Consider the following 19124-nt stretch of genomic DNA (forward strand, 5'->3'; position numbering starts at 1 on the left):
TTTCGATTTTTGGTACCGGTACCATAAATGGTACCGCGGTACAAAATTTGGCACCTGTACCATGTTTGGTACCGGTACCAAATTTGGTACCGGTACCAAATTTGATACCGGTAAAAAATTTGATACCGGTACCAAATATGGTACCATTACCGATTTTTGGTACTGGTGCCAAATTTGATACCGGTACCAAATTTGGTATCGGTACCGTTTTTTGGTACCGGTACCAAATCTGGTACCGGTACCAAAAATCGGTACCGGTACCAAAAATCGGTACCGGTACCATATTTGGTACCGGTACCAAAAATGGTACTGGTACCAAATTTGGTACCAGTACAATTTTTGGTACCGGTACTAAATTTGGTACCGGTAACGGTACCAATATGGTACCGGTACCATAAATGGTACCGCGGTACAAAATTTGGTACCAGTAATATTTGGTACCGGTACCAAATTTGGTACCGGTAAAAATTTGATACCGGTAAAAATTTGATACCGGTACCAAATATGGTACCATTACCGATTTTTGGTACTGGTACCAAATTTGGTAAATAATATGGTACCATATTTGGTACTGGTACTATATATATATATATATATATATATATATATATATATATATATATATATATATATATATATATATATATATATATATATATATATATATATATATATATATATATATCCCTGCCTGGGACCACAAATTCCCCAGGAGGACTCCCTTCTGGCTGCCGACATGAGAGGTGTCTTGATAACTCCTCGAACCTCTTTCTTCTCAATTTCTGCAACATTCGCGGTCTTCGCTCTAATTTTCATTCTGTGGAACATCATCTCTCCTCCTCTAAACCTCACCTTCTCTTCCTTACTGAAACACAGGTTTCTGAGGCTACTGACAGCAATCTCTACTCTGTTCCCTCCTACTATCTCTATCCTAAATTTCAATCCAAAGCTGGATGTTGCGCCTACGTGCGCAACGACATCACTTGCTCTCGTGCCCACGACCTTGACTCTTCTGAATTTTCCACCATCTGGTTAAGACTTCACTGTCATTCTATTACTAAATACATCTGTGCTGTTTATCTCTCACCTAACTCTACCAACTATGTAAAATTCTTTGACTATTTGAATTCTAAAGTGGAGCACATCTTGACCCACTCTCCCTTCGCTGAAATCTCCATCCTAGGAGATTTCAATGTTCACCACCAGCTTTGGCTTTCATCCTCTTTCACTGACCATCCTGGTGAACAAGCCTACAACTTTGCTATCCTCAACGACCTAGAGCAGTTGGTCCAGCACCCTACACGTATTCCTGACCGTCTTGGAGATCGGCCCAACATTCTAGACCTCTTCCTTACCTCAAACCCTTCTGCTTATTCTGTTAAACTGTTCTCTCCGTTGGGCTCCTCCGATCACAATCTTATTTCTGCATCCTGTCCTATCGCTCCTGTACATCCTCTGGACCCACCGAAGAGGCGATGCTTCTGGCATTTTGCTTCAGCTCGGTGGGACGACCTGAGGATGTACTTTTTCGATTTCCCGTGGAATGATTATTGCTTCCAGGATAGAGACCCCTCTGTGTGTGCTCAGCGCATCACAGAGGTGATTGTCTCTGGAATGCAGGCATACATTCCTCGTTCTTTCTCTACTCCTCACGCTAAAAAGCCTTGGTTTAATCACGCTTGTTCTCGTGCTGTCAATGATAGAGAGGTAGCTCACAAAAGATACCAGAGCCTTCAAACTAATGCTAATTATGAACTTTACATTTCTGCCCGAAATCGTGCCAAATCTATTCTCCGACTAACCAAAAATTCTTTCATTAATAGAAAATGTCAAAACCTTGCTTTCTAACTCTTCCCGTGACTTCTGGCATCTAGCCAAAACATCTCCTCCAACTTCACTTCTTCATCTTTCCTCCACTCCTCAGTCCTGACGGCAACACTGCCGTCTCATCTATCTCTAAGGCTGAACTCTTCTCTCAAACTTTTTCTAAAACTCCACTCTGGACGATTCTGGGCATATTCCTCCTACTCATCCCCCTCTGACTCCTTTATGCCTGTTATAAAGATTCTTCAAATGATGTTTTCTATGCCCTCTCTGGCCTCAATCCTCAGAAGGCTTATGGACCTGATGGAGTGCCTCCTATTGTCCTTAAAACTGTGCCTCCGTGCTGTCACCCTGCCTGGTCAAACTCTTTCGCCTCTGCCTGTCAACATCTACCTTTCCTTCTTGCTGGAAGTATGCCTTCACACAGCCTGTACCTAAGAAGGGTGACCGCTCCAATCCCTCAAACTACCGTCCTATTGCTTTACTTTCTTGTCTATCTAAAGCTTTTGAATCAATCCTTAACCGTAAGATTCAAAAGCACCTTTCCACTTCTGACCTTCTATCTGATCGCCAGTATGGGTTCCGCAAGGGGCGTTCTACTGGTGATCTCCTAGCCTTCTTAACTGACTCTTGGTCATCCTCTCTTAGCCGTTTCGGTGAAACTTTGCTATTGCGCTGGACATATCAAAAGCTTTTGATAGGGTCTGGCACAAATCTTCCTTTCTAAACTACCCTCCTACGGTTTCTATCCTTCTCTCTGTACCTTTATCTCCAGTTTCCTTTCTGACCGTTCTATTTCTGCCGTGGTAGACGGTCACTGTTCTTCCCCTAAATCTATTAACAGTGGTGTCCCACAGGGTTCTGTCCTATCTCCCACTCTTTTTCTGTTGTTCATTGATGATCTTCTTTCCAAAACGAACTGTCCTATCCATTCCTACGCCGATGATTCCACTCTGCATTATTCAACTTCTTGTAATAGAAGACCCACCCTTCAGGAACTTAACGACTCAAGGCTGGAGGCTGCAGAACGCTTAGCCTTAGACCTTACTATTATTTCCGATTGGGGCAAGAAGAACCTGGTGTCCTTCAACGCCTCAAAAACACAGTTTCTCCACCTATCCACTCGACACAATCTTCCAAACAACTATCCCCTATTCTTTGACAACACCCAGCTATCACCTTCCTCAACACTAAACATCCTCGGTCTATCCTTAACTCAAAATCTCAACTGGAAACTTCATATCTCATCTCTTACTAAAACAGCTTCCTCGAGGCTGGGCGTTCTGTACCGTCTCCGCCAGTTCTTCTCCCCTGCACAGTTGCTGTCCATATACAGGGGCCTTGTCCGCCCTCGTATGGAGTATGCATCTCATGTGTGGGGGGGCTCCATTCACACAGCTCTTCTGGACAGAGTGGAGGCAAAGGCTCTTCGTCTCATCAGCTCTCCTCCTCATACTGATAGTCTTCTACCTCTTAAATTCCGCCGCAATGTTGCCTCTCTATCTTCTAGCGATATTTCCAGGCTGTCTGCTCTTCTGAACTTGCTAACTGCATGCCGCCCCCCCTCCCGCGGCCCCGCTGCACTCGACTTTCTACTCATGCTCATCCCTATACTGTCCAAACCCCTTATGCAAGAGTTAACCAGCATCTTCACTCTTTCATCCCTCACGCTGGTAAACTCTGGAACAATCTTCCTTCATCTGTATTTCCTCCTGCCTACGACTTGAACTCTTTCAAGAGGAGGGTATCAGGACACCTCTCCTCCCGAAACTGACTTATCTTTCGGCCACCTCTTTGGATTCTTTTTAGGAGCAGCGAGTAGCGGGCTTTTTTTTTACTTTTTTTTATGCCCTTGAGCTGTCTCCTTTATTGTAATATATATATATATATATATATATATATATATATATATATATATATATATATATATATATATATATATATATATATATATATATATATATATATATATATATATATATATATATATATATATATATATATATATATATATATATATATATATATATATATATATATATATATATATATATATATATATATATATATATATATATATATATATATATATATATATATATATATATATATATATATATATATATATATATATATATATATATATATATATATATATATATATATATATATATATATATATATATATATATATATATATATATATATATATATATATATATATATATATATATATATATATATATATATATATATATATATATATATATATTTGGTACCGGTACCAAATTCGGTATTCAGGGGTCGTCCACACGCCACACATGACTTATTGAGGTGATTTGTGCAGTGTTTGTTTTTCAGGTTTATTTATTATCCAATAGGTACCTTTCGCCTTGATGGTGCCTCATCATTCATACATCCATGCACACATGCTTCATAGATTACATGTGAATATTTATGCGACATGATCTGTTTTACGTATTACTTTTTATGATGTACCAGGCCCGATCGACACCTCTATTATGACCCTCATTGGCTCTTTTGGTCATAGCGTAATGAGTTTTAAGGTTAAGAAACTCTCCTCCTGATATAACAACCTGAAAGGCGGTGTTCTTTATATTAAGAGTAAATCAGAAATCCGTAAAGAATAACACTATCAAATCTGCTGGACCTGCATTTTCTTTAGTGCTGATCACTTCACCTCCATAAATGAACAAATAACTATCTAAGAATTTTATTTCCAAGAATTTTAATTGTTGAGGAATGAGCAGGGATAAAGCAAGCAATCCACTGCCTAAACGTTAATGTACTGCCATTAGTACAGAGACATTCCTTCTCCAGGAAAGAGAAGTGAGCCACTTTACATTGCTGCCTATTGCGCCGGTAGGCTTCTTCCCGGTGGAACCTGATGGTCCGTCCAAGGCTTCTTTCCGGTGAGTCCTGATGGTCGGCCCAGCCCGTTCTGACGCAGGCGAGTGTTTATAGTGGCGCCATCTTGCATTGGCTCATGCTGCCCTCCCAGAGCTCATTTTTGATCCTAGAATCTAGAGTCCGGGTTGATAGGTGGTCTTCTGGACAGCATGTGGGTAGTTTTAAGCCACTCGGCGGCGGCTGAAAAATCCCAGCTTGGTGGCACCGGGCGGGGATTGAACTCGCGTCCTCCTGAACACGAGGCCGTTACTCTGACGACTCAGCCACCGCCTCCCCATATTGATGTATTCTTTACACAACTTTACTGACCTAGCATTTCATCGTATGAATGTTATAACATCCATTTGAAAATGAAAACAAATATACTCTTATATGCTTTCAGGGTCGCATATTTTGCTTTTTAAACAACAGAAGATCTTATTAGTGCTCGAGTTATTGCCCTCTGAATAATTTTGTACAGATAAAACGCTCAGAGACTATTTGATAGAAAACAAAGAATTTGGCACGGTCTTTCCCAACACTTTGAGGACACTCGTTCAGTCAGAAATTTAGCTGCTATTGAAATCCGAAGTGGAGCAGTGTCTACAAATAGTCACACTTCTCTAAGGCGTGCACGTCATCACGGCTATTAAAATGAAAGGAGACTTTTGAATACAAAGCGAATGGATTTCATTATGATATAATATCATTATGGAATAAGACTAGCAAAACTGTATAATTAACTCTCTCTCTCTCTCTCTCTCGCGCAAAAAAACGACCCTCAGCCACGTCCCTCCACCCCGCCCATGTAAATAGACGCCATTCATCGCAGCAAACTCGTAACCTTGAGCACGCCAGCACCTCCACCTCTATTACCAAGCCTCAAGATAACCTAAGAGTCCTTAGTTTCAATGCGCGTAGCCTAAGAAACAAGTTTGATGAACTGAGATGTCTTGATCTGACAGAAAATTTTGATGTAATTGCTATAACCGAAACTTTTATCGACTCCACAAATATTGATTTAGGTACAGAATACAACATAGATGGCTACATACTCTTCAACAAAAATCGTGTAAACCGTAGAGGTAGTGGTGTCGCCCTTTTTGTCAAAAGCTATTTGCAACCCACTGACAGAACGCCAAGAGACAGTAACGTTGAATATTTGTGCGTGCGAGTAAACATTGCAAAAGTCAATTTAAATATATCTGTCGCCTACAGGCCTCCGGGGCAATCACTCGATGCCGATCTTGAAAGGTACAGCGTTTTAAGGCAATCACTTAATAACAGCGACTCCCTGATATTAGGAGACTTTAACCTTCCCCATATCGACTGGGCGACACTGTCAGGTACATAAGGCGAGTCACATAGAATGATCGAATTTTTAGAAGAAAATTATCTAAGCCAAATGGTTTCTGAACCAACTCGACAAAATAACATACTAGACCTTGTTATAACGACCCAAGATAACCTAGTCAGTAATGTCACGGTAAGAGAACACCTCGGTTCTTGCGATCATAAATTAGTCCGCGTCGACATTAGAGCTCAAACATCCGTGACTGTAAATAAAGTAAAGGTGCCCGATGTCTAAAGAGCTAACTTCGTAGAAATCCGACGAAAACTAATAGAAATACAACTATCAGATGACGGTAATTTAGAGGACGCCTGGCTAAGCTTTAAAAATCATTTACTCATTCAGCAGAACACATTCGTCCCTTTGTGTGAGAAGCGAAGTAACACTAATAAAAGCCCACCTTGGTTTAACAGCGAAATTAAACACTCAGTCAAGGAGAGAAAATTGTTTTACAGGCTAAAGAAAGAGCAAAGCACGCCCGAAAACATTAGACTTTACCATGATGCCAGGCAACGAGTAAAAAGATTAGTATGTCAGGCAAAGCGTAGATATGAAGAAACTATTGCGGCCAACTGTAAAAATAATCCGAAATCCTTCTTCAGTTACATAAACAACAGAAAGGCGATCAGAAGTGGAATTGGACCCCTAACAAACAGCGATGGTGCACTAGTGACTGACAGCCAACACGTTGCAAACCTATTAAACAATTACTTTTCCTCGGTGTTTAATACTAACAGTCCTCCCACCACTACCACCAACACCAGTACTAATGTAAATCCCGAGCATGCATTGCCTAACTTTGAAATAACAACCGATGAAGTCCTTAAAGCCCTCAAATCACTTAAAACAAATAAAAGTCCTGGACCTGACAAAGTATATCCTACTCTGCTCAAAGAAACAAAGAGCGAAATAGTCTCCTCCCTCACAACCGTATTCAATATGTCCTTGCGACAAGGCATCGTCCCTTCGGATTGGAAAAAGGCTAACGTGACACCGATTTTTAAGAAAGGAGACAAAAAAGTACCAGGTAATTACAGGCCCATTAGTCTAACTTCGGTTGTAGGTAAGCTACTTGAGAGCATAATTAGAGACAAAATTGTGAGTTACCTTGAAAGCCACTCATTAATTGGGAACTCACAACACGGCTTCCGTAACAAAAGATCCTGCCTATCAAACCTATTAACCTTTTATAACGACCTCTTCACGGTTTATGACGTAACCAAATCACTGGACGTAGTCTATCTTGATTTCCAGAGAGCGTTTGATAAAGTCCCACATCATAACTTACTTTACAAATTAAAGCAAATAGGTATTGACGGTCAAGTACACCAATGGATCGCGAATTGGTTGAGCAATAGACAACAAAGAGTTGTGATTAACGGATTTAACTCAGAGTGGGCGCCGGTCGCTAGTGGCGTCCCTCAGGGCTCGGTTCTTGGCCCAGTGCTCTTCATTATTTACAACAACGATATGGATGTCGGACTCAATAATCACATTAGTAAATTCGCAGACGACACAAAGATTGGTAACTCGGTTCTCACTGTTGAAGACAGGCAAAGCCTCCAAGAGAATTTGCACAAAATTTCAGCTTGGTCTGATAGATGGGAAATGACCTTTAACCCCTTGGATGCGGATTTCCAACAAGAAGACATCACCAAGCTACAGGAGTGGAACAAAAAGTGGCTGCTACAATTTAGTGAAGAAAAATGTGAGGTCATGCATCTTGGGAGGGGAAATCCAGCATACCAATACCACATGGGAAACACTCCACTACCCACCACAGAGGCAGAGAAAGACCTGGGAGCATATGTTACCAGGCTACCAGTGAAGGCGAAATCCGTGCCAATCGCAGTGGATGGGTTAACGTAGACAAGTGCCAGGTCCTTCAAGTTGGAACAAGGAATACGAAGTTCGATTACGAAATGAGCGGCGTTAAACTCAAAACCGTTCAATGCGTTAAGGACTTGGGGGTCAAAATTGCGTCAAACCTCAAATTCTCACAGCAATGCATCGATGCAGCAAATAAAGCGAACAGAATGTTGGGCTTCATTAAAAGAAACTTTTTATGCATGAATAAAGATGTAATACTTCCGCTCTACAATAATTTAGTCAGACCCCACTTGGAGTATGCGGTACAGTTTTGGTCTCCACACCATGCAAAGGACATTGCTAAATTAGAAGGTTTTCAGCGTCGGGCAACAAAAATGATCCCTTCCTTGCGCAACAAATCTTACGAAGAAAGGCTTTCCACCCTTAACATGTTCTATCTTGAGAAACGTACTGATGGACATAAAATAGGTAAATAATGTACACATCTGTTGTTGGGTACGCACAGGTACAATAACAGCTATAAATACAAGTGTCTTCACCCTAACACCGCCATGAGACAGCCTAGTAGTGACTTCTGTCAACATCACACACGCAGTACAAACACAAATTGTATAAAATTATGAATATTCACAACACATAGGTAAATATATATCATACATGAAAATGTTGAAATTTATAATTGAATATGTAAATATTCAAATATACGTATAAATTAAACGCGAAAAGGGCCATGAAATTCCCCGTCAGACGCCCGTCATGTGTGATAATTCGCGTAATTTACATTAATTACTGGTCTCTGTGCGGCGGGAGCACGTCACCAGCACGGCTTATGAGCGTATTTGTTTATTCGGGTCCCTCGCGGCCTGAGTGGCGGCCGATGACACGCGGCACCAAGCTAAATAGAGGGCAGTGTTATGTCAAAGGCGAGGAGAGGGACCAATTACCCCGACGACATGAATATCTTAGGACGAGCAAGTGTGTTTCTCCATACGTATTTTTTTCTTTTCACTTTAATATTCCATAATTCCCGTAGTAAAATATCTCGCCAAAATTCAATGTTATCTTTTAGGGTGGTGGTGGAGAATACTGTAAAACATGTACTATTGCCTCGTAACAACAAACGTAGAATCATATATAACAAGTAGCCGAACAAATTACAACACATAATGCATAACAGGTGAAGATGATATATTTACAAAAAGAGAGTTTGTTTGTAGTTCAAAGACATTTCAAAACCAAAAGGAGTGTAACAAAGATTCCTGGCAGAATGCTTTCACCTTACCCACACTCCCGCCGAAAAGTCTTGCCATCCAATGGAAATACCGGGGGACATGCGAGTTGAAAGTCTATTTAGGAATTCATTTATACTCCCAACCTTGATTCGGCTTCAAACGGAGGGAACTAAAGGGCGGAAATTTAATCCGCCACTCAGAAACATCCTCGTCCCTGCTTCAGTGTTTGCATTAGTGGCACGGTGAAGGGCGGGAAAAAATGTGATGCTTCTACCTTCAGCAAAGATGAAGGACACTTGAACCGCCAAAGAGGAATGAATTAAAACACAAGAGGGGAAAAAAAACAAAAACGTGGAGTAGCGAGAAGAGGGTCTCAGATGGCTGCAACTTGTAACCGGTCAAACAGAAGCAAGAACATCGCTGTCACTCGTCGCAGTCAAGCGGAACAACCACGGAAATGTATGTGAAATAAGAGAGCGTAACTTTCCTTGACATGAACGTTACACACACAAACATGAAGCCAACAGTCCAGCGCAAAACTTACTCTCAGACCTCTCTTCATCCCGAACAAAGGGAACAGCCGCGCGTAGTGGAAGTTCCTTGTCCGTGAAGCAGCTCTGGGCCCGAGGAGAGCTCCGTCCCGGCAGCCTTAACAGCCTCCGGAGCCGCCACAGCACCTGCACCTCAAGATCTAAGGCGAAGAAGGCATGGCAGTCACAGGTTACCGAGATGGCGCTTTGCACTCTCCCCGCCGGACTCCAGCCCACTTCAGGAGCCTCGCAGTGCCGCCCCGCCAGACACACGCACCTGAGCCCGCACACCTGACAGCACCTATGACCACCTGCAGCCACCTGGGACGCCCCTCCATGCTCACCTTTCCCCCATACAAAGAACCATTTACTCAAGTTCCATTACGCTACACGAACCCGCTGCATCAGAGGACGTAAATGGGCGCTGCCAAGGCTTTCAGGAGGAGGAGGAGGCTGCCAGAGACGCCGCCGCCACCCGCTTGATGCTTCTGCTGAGGAAAGGGGAATCTTGATGCTGCTAGGAGTCTGTTGTGTCTTAGATGAAAGGACGAAAGAAACAGTATAATGAAGTTCGCAGTCTGATTGTTTTATTCATATGAAAACACACACACACACACACACACACACACACACACACACACACACACACACACACACACACTAATTCATTCCTTGCTGTCTCACAATGACTCACTCACTCTCCTTTGTCTCTCCCTGACCTCATATCGGCACGCTTCCCGTACTCCCTCGCTCGACAAATTGCTTCTCTATTTCCTCGTCGTATCTCCTCTCCTCCCTCCTTCCTTCCTTCCTTCCTTCGGTTCCTCTCCTCTCCTCTCCCTTCCCTCTCTCTCCAGCTCCTCGTCCTTCGCTCCTTCCTGTCACTCTCTCCTTCTTACTTAATCGTCCATCAGTGACAGAAGGAATAGAGTCATTACAATAAAATCAAAGCACGTGTCGTTTGTCTTCGTCCGTCACGCGAGATGATCTGTTATTGCTATTATTTTGTTCTCTCTTTTTTTTTCTTTGCCGCGTTAAATCATTGACTACTACTACTGCAACGTGAAGCTTCTGCGAAAAGATCTGAAGAAACTCGAAGCATTTTCCTCCTCGGCTTTCTCCCCCTTCTTCTCTCCTTCTTTCTCTCCTCCTCCTCCTCCTTCTACTCTTCCCCCTCATTTTTCTCCTCCTCCTACTCCTCCTCTTACTCCAGGCTGAGCTGAACCTTTGACTCCGGATGAAAAAAGAGAGAGAGAGAGAGAGAGAGAGAGAGAGAGAGAGAGAGAGAGAGAGAGAGAGAGAGAGAGAGAGAGAGAGAGAGAGAGAGAGAGAGAGAGAGAGAGAGAGAGAGAGAGAGAGAGAGAGAGAGAGAGAGAGAGAGAGAGAGAGAGAGAGAGAGAGAGAGAGAGAGAGAGAATATCCCTCAGAAGCGAGTTTTGCATGCATCGTAAAGCTGTTTCCCGCCATCTACTTCCTGGTTATTTTGGCGGCACGAAGCTTTTAACGACAGGCCTTCGAGGAGGCTTAAGGAGAAGGAGGGGGAAGAGGAGGAGGAGGAGGAGGAGGAGGACGAGGAGGACGAGGAGGAGGAGGACGAGGAGGAGGAGGACGAGGAGGAGGAGGAAGAGGAGGAGGAGGAATAACAGGTGTACGGAGACGAGAGCGACGAAGAGGAAGAGGAGGAGGTGGGGTAGATGAAAAAGACGAGAAGTAGAAAGGTGAGGAAAAGGATGCGGATGAAAAGGAGGAGGAGGAGGAGGAGGAGGAGGAGGAGAAGGAGGAGGAGGAGAAGGAGGAGGAGGAGGAGGAGGAGAAGGAGGAGAAGGAATACATAGGAAGAACAGACACCAGAAGACCTATCGTTCTATGGCGAGGGTGTCTGTTTACTACCGCTACTACTAGTAATCTACGTGTGGTAGGATAGGACAGAAAAGATGAAAGCTCCTCCCCACCCACCTCTCCCTCCGGCAACGTGCCGGCAGGAAATAGTTAGAAGAGAACACCATGTACCTTTAAGGAAGAAAGGGCCATGGAAATTTTACAGTAAAGAGAGAAATAAGAGGAAATTACTACCCTTAACTTACACTACTGGTAACCTAATCTGTGGGGGAAAATTACTTCATTATATAAGAACATAAGAACATAGAAATACAGGGAGACTGGAAGAGGACGAGTGGTCTGCACAGGGCAGCCCCAGAATCTCCCCTAATACCCACGATGGGTGAGGTGTAGTTTCAGGGGAACAGGTGGAAGCTTGATCCTCGTTTTACCGGCGGTACTTGGCACGCACCAGTAACCTGTCACCTTACTGCACCCACACCTCACTCCACCTGTCATGCGGACATTAACTGTTGCTTTACTCTATTGTTTACTTTCGCTACTTGCAATCTAGGTTGTGGGGGAGAATTATATGAATATAGGTTGAGGTCTTGCTGCAATCTGTCTGAAAATATGTAAAAAAGGGTCAGTATAATCTTATATCCCTGAAGTACTTATCCAAAGAAGACTTAGAGCTATTGATACTCTGTGGGCTAACTACTGACGGTGGGAGTCTATTCCAGTGATCGACGACTCTGTTACTGAAAAAACTTCTGCGCACCAATGTGTTACATCGATTTCCCTTTAACTTCATACCGTTGCTGCGTGTTCTTGTGTTGGTGTCTCTCTGAAATAGACTATCTGGGTTAATGTTGTCGAATCCATTAAGGATTTTGAACACTTCAATTAAGTCCCCTCTTATCCTTCGCTTTTTTAGGGAAAACATATCTAAACGCTTTAAACTCTCGTCATATGGCAAGTTTCGGAGCGCTGGAATTTGTTTGGTTGCTCGTCGCTGTATCTTTTCTAGCAAAACTTGATCTTTGATATAGTTCGGTGACCAGGACTGAACGGCGTATTCAAGGTGTGGTCTTACAAATGCTAAAAATAATCTCTTCATAAGTTCGAGTGATTTATAATCAAAGTTTCTTGAGATTAATCCCAACATCATATTGGCTTGTTTACTCGCTGCAGAACATTGATCACTCATTTTAAGAGTGTTACTGATAATGACACCAAGATCTTTTTCTTGTTTTACTTCGCTGAGCTCATGTCCTTGAATCTGATATTTAAAGTTAGGATTTTTTTCACCTATGTGCATTACTTTACATTTATCTACGTTAAAACTCATTTGCCATTTTTCGCTCCAGTCGGCAAGTCTTATTAAGTCTGATTGAATGTTCTCGCAACTCTGACTGTTCATTACCGTACCTCCTAATTTGGTGTCGTCGGCGAATTTGGCTACTTTTGATAGGATATCAGTTTCTAAGTCGTTCACGTAAATTATGAATAGTGTTGGCCCCTGGACCGAACCTTGGGGAGCGCCACTGATGACGGGTTGCCAATCCGATGCTTCACCATTAAGAACTACACGTTATTCTCTGTCGGTGAGCCAGTCATGAATCCACGCACATAGATGGTCGTTAATACCGTGGGAACGCAGTTTTGAAATAAGCCTAACGTGAGGAACTTTGTCAAACGTTTTCTGAAAATCTAGGTAAATTACGTCATATGGGCTTCGGGCGTCCCAACATGCATAAAGATCGTTGAAAAAGGTTAATAGGTTGGTAATGCAAGACCGATTGCTACGAAATCCGTGCTGACTATCAGTTATCAATTCATTTGTTTCAAGGAAAGTGATCATTTTATCCCTGATCATTTTTTCGAGGAGGAGGAGGAGGACAAAGACAAGGAGGAGGAGATCTAGAGATGAGGACGAGTAGACTAACGACAAAGTGATCGAAGAGGAATTGGATGAGGAGGGAGAATGAAAAGGAGGAGGAGGACGAAGACGAGAAGGAGAAGGACGAGGAGGAGGAGGAAGAAGAGGAGAAACCATCGTACTTACATTTCCAAATTCTCAGAAAAACAACCTTTGAACCTGACTAATCCCAAGGCGATAAACACTCTAGGCCAGCGGTTCAAACCCTATTGCCTTGGTGCCCTAGTTCCCAATCCCTCCCTGCCCCTACACTCACCCTTACGCCCCCCCCCCCCTCCCCCCATTACCACGGACACATAGCACCCATACCAGACACACCAGACTTCCATTATGGGCTTAGGGCTTAGGGCGGGCTGAGAGGCGGGTGTTTACTCCATGGATGAGGTGCTGGCGAGGGTAGGAGAGCAGCTGTCGGCGCAAGGCCTTGGCGCGTCATCCGCAGATAATTGAACAGTCGGCACGTGCCCCCAGAGGCCCGTCAGCGGCTGTCACTCAGGGGCGGCGGTGTTCATTAAGGGCGATGCGGTGAGAGAACTGCAGCGGAGTATGACTTTTTAATCCCCTCTTGCACTTGGAATGCAAACCAGGTAAGGAGGCGAAGGACAGGACAGGTGGGATGGCGCCGGGATGAGGGGGTAAGGGGAATAGGGGAGAGAGAGGAGTCAGAAGAGCGAGAGGTGTGAGATCGTAAGAAGAAAGCAAGAAATAAAAGATGAAGTAAAGAAAAAGCAGTAAAAAACAAAAGTCGAAGAAGAAAAGAAAGCAACGAACAAGGACAAGGACAAGAAGAAAGAAATGATAAGGAGGATGACAAGAAGGGGAAAGGGAAGAAGTGGAGACCGTAGGTGTAAGGGGGAGACTTTAGTGGAATAAAAGCAGCACCATAATTTATAGTTCTAAAATTTCAATAAATAAACAGTTTGTATCGTAATTACGTTCCAGGCAAAACAGCGTGCCGAGAGGGGGAAAAGGATGTCAGAAAAGAAAGGAAGGCAATTTACCATCGGCACTGAAGGGAGTGAGTTAATTTACCATCTGCACAAATTATGTTTTCTAATCACTGCAACGTTCGCTCGTAGTCACGCGAAACACGATGCACATGTCAACGTCAGAGGAAAAGAAAGTAAACGACTGTTTAAATTAACACTGATTCACTTTTCAACAAACGTTCCTAAAGGACAATATTTTCCGCACTCCATTAGTTCAACATTATGAAAGGGAATAAACGGCGATTCATCTAAGCATGCATCTTTTAGCAGGAGAATTTATAAACAAATATACTAAAGGGCTACTATTAGAAAATCTGGAAACTAAAAATTTGTACGCTTGGGTGTAGAAAAACAGTTGTAGGAAATAGTTAAGTAAAACAATACACTTGGAACAAGAATCAGTGATCTTGTGGAATGCTGCATCTATGCCCGAGAGGTGAAGCAGCACTCTAATACCTCCCTGTTTCGCAACCAGTCACCAGCCGCCCACAGCCCACGCGAAAAGCTTTTCAACTTAATTTATGGCTTCACGTACAGAGGGAGCACTCGGTGGAGCAAAGGCTGCACACGAGACACTCGTCACCTGCACCATTCACCAAGAAGACAACTCGAGGGTAAAGGTTCTAATTTGATTGTGAAAATGAAATGAATGTAATGACCTACCCTCGTGTAGTTCAGCTATTAATAGGAAAGTGTAATTTTTAGGTCTAAAAATAGTTGGCTGTGATGTCCATACTAAGTTTAGTTTTACTATTATTTTACTTACGGCTATAAGTAGTGGAGGTCTATTATTCCTCAATTTTTCGCATGAAGACGGCTATATATATATATATATATATATATATATATATATATATATATATATATATATATATATATATATATATATATATATATATATATATATATATATATATATATATATAATGTTTTGGGACCTAATGGCTTTTGCTTTCGGTTTGTAAGAATGGAAACTATGTAAATAACAGATGACAAGAGAAAATTCTACTTGATGGAATAGGAAGAAGGTACAAGGGGTACCCCCACACGTCATACAGTTGAAAGAATGGAGTCGCCGACCTCTTGTTCACAAAAGTCACCAGAAGTCGTGTTCGGGGTTTTTCTTGAACACCAGAAAAGAAAATCTCGGTAACATGACCTGGATCGTTGACATTTACTGCAATGACAGCCTGTAAAAAGTAGATAAATGTTAGGCGTGTATATAATGCAGTGAAAAACGCTTCTCAGGATGTGCTTCGTGCTTCTTGTGCTGCAGCAAGTGGCACACTGGAGCGAGCGGCCAGCACAGGGCCTTCCCTCAATCCCCCGTTATCCTAGTAAGGCTCTTATAGTTTTACCTCAAAATAGAAACACGAAACCATTACAACATGCCAATCCACTGACTCTCCATTCAGACACAAATTGGAGTTCAGACTCGGTTAAGGATTACCGCATCCCTATTTAGTAAACTGGCCTCGGCGCTTTGAAGTCCACTGTACACCTACCTAGTCTCGTCGCTATATGTATACATCTCTCTATGAAGCTGGCAGTGAACTAAATGAAATAACTTTTTCCTATCTTTTGTCTGTTCTGAAGCAACTTGACGTCTCTCTATAGGTCTTAATAATAAGCTGATTTATTTTGGCGACGGAGCGGAGGTATCTGCTTCGCGGGAGGGCCGTTGCACCACGGTCACTTAGCAGCAAAGGGTGCGGCTGTGTTTCGGGTGATTGTGATTGTTCCTCTTTAATGACCTAGACTCTACCGGACCTTTTTTGGCAATTTTCATACAGATAGATCCAGACCCTGACCAGCCAGCTCACAACCCCCCCCCGCGGCCCAGTGAGCTCCCCATATGTTTTCCCAGACCGATTAAAGTGGCGAACACGATCCGTTGCAATTCCTAAAACCGAAACGTTCATATTCTCTTTTAGGATTATATTCAATGATGATACGAGTTCTCCAAAGGGACAGACAGCCGTGTGTGTGGATGAGAACAAAGCCAGTGCGAGAAGGATGAACCAAAGATATTTCTCTACCACTAGGATAAACAGAATAAAGAATATAAAAAAAGAATATAACAAAGACCAAGGGTATAAAAGAGTCAACGTGTATCCCTTAGTCATTTCCCTAAATACATGAACCAGAAAAGTCCCTCCCTGCACCTCCAGCCCCATCCCCTTTTCCCTCAGTTCCCTCCAACACTACAAGGCCCCTGAGCCCTGAGGCCACGCCCCGTCGATCCCACAACCCACGCACTCCCATCTTCCGAGGTCACCCCTTCACACCACCCTCCCAAGCCACTGCCCCCCCCCCTCCCCCCCCCATCTCCACCGCCACTATTTGCATCTCTTGCTGTAAAGCCAAGAGTTAAAATGTAAATTCAATTTCCAAGACCAAATATAAACCGTCATAAAAATTTCAAATAATCACAATACAATACATACATGGATGATCATTTGGGTATGCAATATCCAAGAGAGAAATATAATACATAATTTTGACCTTAATGGCCTCAGACAGCAGTGTTCCATTCCTGAAGTTGTTATTTAATATTATTTTAATGGCAACAAAGTCATTATTTTCTCCCAAAACCTTCATAATGAGCTTGAAATTTTTATTCTCATGTATAAGCCATGGTCGAGTTGTCGCTTCCTTGGTTATGTAGCTCTTCCGGTAAACTTACAGAAAATATAAAATCGTTGCTCCATGTCTTCCTTCTTTACGCACGCCCACACGCGCACTCACAAATATTCACACACACACACACACACACGCACACGCACACGCACACACACACACACAAAGAGCCAGGAGGAGGGTGCAGTGTGCTAGTGTTGTTGAAAAAGTTAGTGATGGGTGAGCGTGTTACCGACGCCTCTACCACGTCCACCCACTCTGACACACCAAGGTCCCTCAGGTAATCCATCTCGCCCACTTTGAAACAGGTAAGGTCCGTTCAAATAGCCGTGGAGCCTCGTCACTCAGGTGGAGCATGACGAACGCACGATGGAAGGTTGGGAAGAAGACCCCCACCCCCCCTGGCCACCACGTATTCAGTGAAAGGGGCAGTGATTCAGACCTTGGCACTCAGGGAACCACACTGCAGGCACTCTCCGGTAAGCTGTGAATGCGGATCGCCCTCACTCCCCTTCTTTGTCTCGCTGACCCTGAACCTCGTCGCCACGCTAAGCCGGGTAACCTGAGTGCCCGAGCGAAACCTCCACGCGAACCGGATCACACGATGTCATATAACCCTCGCACTGACCTGGGGATTACCTCCACCAGACGCCGCCCTACATTGGATTTGCGACACCCAGTACGCCCCTCCAGATCCCCATCACTCCCATTCCCCCAAATAACTCGGACTCACATGGTCCCTCCCCTCACTTTGTTTGTATGTTTGTTTTGTTTTACTTTTGATTGTATGTAACATTCAAATTTGTAGCCCAACGGTTGTCATAGTAGTAGTAGTAGTAGTAGCAGCAGTATTATTAGTATTAGTAGTAGTGGTAGTTGTAGTAGTGGTGGTAGTAATAGTATAGTCGTAGTCGTAGTCATAGTAGTAGTATCAGTATTACCACAACCACACCCATACCCACACCCATCTACCCACCCACCCACCCACACCCACACCCACACCCACACACACGGAAGGAGTTGTAGTCGCGCCACAAACTCGCAACACCATTACTAAGATTACTTTGTCAGTGCCTCCACGGTATTTCATCACTCACACCCCGACACTACCAGAGCCTTATTGCCTTTCGCCCTCTTCCCTTCATCCGTCCTGACTTCTTCCATCCGTCCTCCCTTTGCGTGCCTTCCTTTCAGGTCTTTCTTCTCTCCTTTGCTTCCCTCCTTCCCTCTCCTGCCTGAATCCCCGATCCGAGCTTGTAATGGGGGCAACAGAAAGGCCTCAAGGGAACATGGTGAATAGGATGACTTTCCCCATTCGTTTTTTTATTTTTTATTTGTGTGTGTGTGGGGGGGGGTGGCGGAGGAGTGAAGGTATAAGGGAGAACGCATACACAAACACACACACACACACACACACACACACACACACACACACACACACACACACACACAGAGCACGTGATATATGGCCAGATACACGTTCGGGTAAGGAGCGCATTAGGGAGGGGGATCCACCCGCGGGGAGGCACGCCATGGGGCCGCACGCAGGTAAGAGGATTTAGGTGTGTGGTGGTGGTGGTGGTGATATTGGTTACTGTATAACATTGGTACCTGTTGTGTTTGTGGTGGTTGTACTGGTGGACATAGTATTAGTATTGGTGTTTGTGGTGGCGTATTTGGTGGTGGTGGTGGTGGTGGTGGTGACGGTAATGGCTATGGTAAGAGTTTTGGTGATTGGTAGCGGGGGTGTTAATGGCTTTCGTGTACTGATAGGAGTTTTGATAAGTTCGCCGCGGTTTTGACTGTGGTGGTAGTAATGGATTTATTGGTGTGGTGACAGCGGTTGTTGTCTCGGTAACCAACAATAATTTCGGCAGTGGTGGTGGTGGTGGTGGCGTGCCGCGCCGTCCCTCCCCTTCCCTCCACACGCCTTCCGATAAATTTTCCGCTCCGGGGCTCCCGTCCTTCCCCCGCTGAGCGTTTAATGGTTATACTACGCGCTGGAATGACGCTGCTCAATATTGCTGTCAAACAGCAGAACGAAAAAAAATTGTAATA

General features: G+C 43.6%; 1 non-coding gene across 1 annotated transcript; it reads right to left on the reverse strand.

The window, feature by feature from the left end:
• Nucleotides 1–212: 212 nt before the first annotated feature.
• LOC126997637 (small nucleolar RNA SNORA5) lies at nucleotides 213–335 on the reverse strand. The gene has a single exon (XR_007752231.1). It is a non-coding gene; the product is annotated as a small nucleolar RNA SNORA5 (small nucleolar RNA).
• Between the last annotated feature and the right edge of the window lie 18789 nt (nucleotides 336–19124).

The sequence above is a fragment of the Eriocheir sinensis genome, chromosome 1 (assembly GCF_024679095.1).
Source record: "Eriocheir sinensis breed Jianghai 21 chromosome 1, ASM2467909v1, whole genome shotgun sequence".
Taxonomy (NCBI): domain Eukaryota; kingdom Metazoa; phylum Arthropoda; class Malacostraca; order Decapoda; family Varunidae; genus Eriocheir; species Eriocheir sinensis.